The following is a 2,904-nucleotide window of genomic DNA, read 5'->3' as shown; positions in this document are numbered from 1 at the left end:
AATCCAAGAGCGTGGTTTCTACAGATTTTTAAATGTTTACAATTGGGGCAAAATCGATTTTAATAGCAAGTCGGTCAGGTTTTTCTAATCGGGACATTATGCTTATTGAACGCATGTTTTGAGAACCATTAATGAAATAAATGAGTTCAGTATAACAATAATTTCTTGTAACAAGTTTTGCTAATAAAAATTGTCATTGATGAGCTGTGACGAAGGCCATATTATGTGTAATCAAAATATGTGTGAGAAGCAGGAAGTGCTGTGAACAATACCATTTTACGTGTGACAGAGATTTCAACTATTTTATATAAATTTATGAAGAAAAGTTTTTTAATCTAGCCCCAATTGTTCTAGAAAAATATGATTTAGTTAAGACAAATTGATGCAAACTGCTATGCAAAGTACAGCTGACATTGATTCTCCGGTTAAAGAGACATTTGAGGATAAGTTGCACCCCGAATGTTTGACCGCACTGTTATAATAAATCTTGTTACATAATTTGTTTGTCAACATTGTAAAATCTACGCAAGTCATTGGCAAGGCTTCCCGCCGTTCGTTTCAATCATGCAGATATGGACTGTACACGTCTCGACTTGTTCCCAATGGGAAAATTTGGTGAACGTTTATGGGACAAAACGGCGGGAGTATGTCGTGCCACGGATAACCGTCGTACAACGGCATGCCGGACCCAGAGGTAGGATTCCAAACTGGGTAAAATTTGTTTGTTTGGTTTTTTTGTTTTTTTTTAAAGGAGTAGCAGTTTTTCTGCTAAGACGTTTTGTCTTGCTCAACCAGGATTGGCTCTGACAGAGAGTGTTAAAACCTGACTTCTTTTTTTGTGAGTGAGTTTTACGGCGCTCGCAACTGCATAAGGTCAAATGAGCGCACGGTACACATTAAATATTTTCAGTAGGTAGGAAATTTGAATTTTTCCCCGGGTGGGGGCCGAAGCCTACTCTTATCGATTTTGGACCTCCAAGGGATCTTTAACGTGAATAACTTACACAGGGAACCTTCGAGATTTTTCGCTTTGATCCGAAAGGTAGATCGTTCCTACCGTAAGATCAGGGGTGTGGCTGAAAGACAGCAGTAAGAAGGAGCCAAAGAGTAGAAGGAGAAAAGCTGCAGGAAAATTCAGGGGCCCAGACAAGGGGGCAAGGAGGTGATGGGGTGGGGGCAGAAAGCAGAGACGAAAGCAGACGACAGCACATTGTTAGAGAGCAAGAAAGGATTTGAAAGGAGAACATTTTAGAGAAGAGAAGAAAAGTCGCTATCCGCATTCGAATGCGGGACCTATTGAATTAGAGGTGTAATCTGTAGACCACGAGAGCTCCCATAATCCTGTAGACCACGAGAGCTCCCATGATCCTGACTCCCAAACTGTATAGCTTGTGTCAATGAGAGCGTAAAAACACTCATATAAAACCCACGTTTTTACTCGCACGTTTTTACTCGCACGTTTTTACTCGCACGTTTTCCAATGTAAACATCAGGTGAAATGGACACAGGGCAAATTATGCCCTTCAGGAAAAATGTACTGCTTAATTAACCCAATACGTACGCCCTGGGGTCATTTTGTATCCCCGAGGTTGTATTTTTCACATTTTAGATATACTTCGATATCTAGTACGAAGATCTCTTTGAAACTTTCAGTATTTTTCAAAAAATCATTTTGACAGATTGCTATGCAAAGCGTACGGATGGGATTAACGAGTAAATTTCCTTTTTGAAAGTGGAGGCACAGAGTTCCCCACGTCGTATGGATACGATACTAAAACACGACGTACGGATAGGGTTAAATGTAAAAGAAAACGGGCCCCAACTTATCAACATTTCATTTGTTAAAATAAGACCCAACCCCCCCCCCTCCCCCGGCAAGGAGTAGCATGTTATTTGTTTAGTTTGTTTTCTTCTATTTTCTTTTAGTTATTGGGTTTTTAAAAAAAACTTCATTTTTTACATTTGCCTGTCCTGATCAAGCACAAGAGACAATCGATCACATGCATGTTTTTTCGTGGAAAGAAAGTGAATGAGGTATGATTTCTAAGGTATACGTGGGGGCTCTGTCTTGTGGCCTAGAGGTTAAGATGCTCGCCTCTCATTCAATAAGTCGCGGGTTCGAATCCTGATAACGACGGAACATTTTCTTCCCTAAAACGCTCCCCTTCACACCCTTTCCTAATCTCTAACAAAGATCTATCGTCTGCTTTCATCCCCAGTTTCTGACCCCATCATCCTCACCTCCTTTTCCCACTGCTTTGGTCTTCTGTCTCTTTCTGTAGCCTTTCTACTGCTCCTTCTTTGCTCCTTCTTACTGCTGTCTTTCAGCCACATCCCTGATCTTCTGGTTGGTAAGATCTACACCTAGCCTTCTCGGACAAGGGCGAAAAATCTCGGAGTATCCGTGTGCAAGTTGCACACGTTAAAGATCTCATGGTGGTCAAAAATCGATAAGAGTAGGCTTCAGCCGCCATCCAAACAAAATTCAAAATTTCCTACCAACTAACAATGTTTGGTGTGTCCCGCGCGCTCATATGACCTTTCACTGCTGTGAGCGCCATAGAACACTAAAAAATGTGGTATAAGTATGTTCTACTCATTATTTCATTGCCATATACGGCCTCTAATTTATTCAATGTGAATTTTTAATGAACTGTTCTCTTTTGCGCTAAAAAAAAAAGAAAGAAAAAAGAGCAATCGGAGTGGTAGACGAGTGCTCTATTGTTGTTTGCTTCTTCTTTCCTATCATACATCTATCGTCACTATCTCTCCAGTTTCCTTCTTTGTGTTTGCTACTCATACTGTAACATTTGTTCTTTTATCAAGCTGTATGTGTTTGTGTGTTTGTGCGCGAAAGTGTGTGTTCGTGTGTGTGTGTGTGTGTGTGTGTGTGTGTGTGTGTGT

The sequence above is a fragment of the Aplysia californica genome, unplaced genomic scaffold, assembly GCF_000002075.1.
Source record: "Aplysia californica isolate F4 #8 unplaced genomic scaffold, AplCal3.0 scaffold00352, whole genome shotgun sequence".
NCBI classification, from domain to species: domain Eukaryota; kingdom Metazoa; phylum Mollusca; class Gastropoda; order Aplysiida; family Aplysiidae; genus Aplysia; species Aplysia californica.
This window is presented reverse-complemented; position numbering follows the sequence as displayed.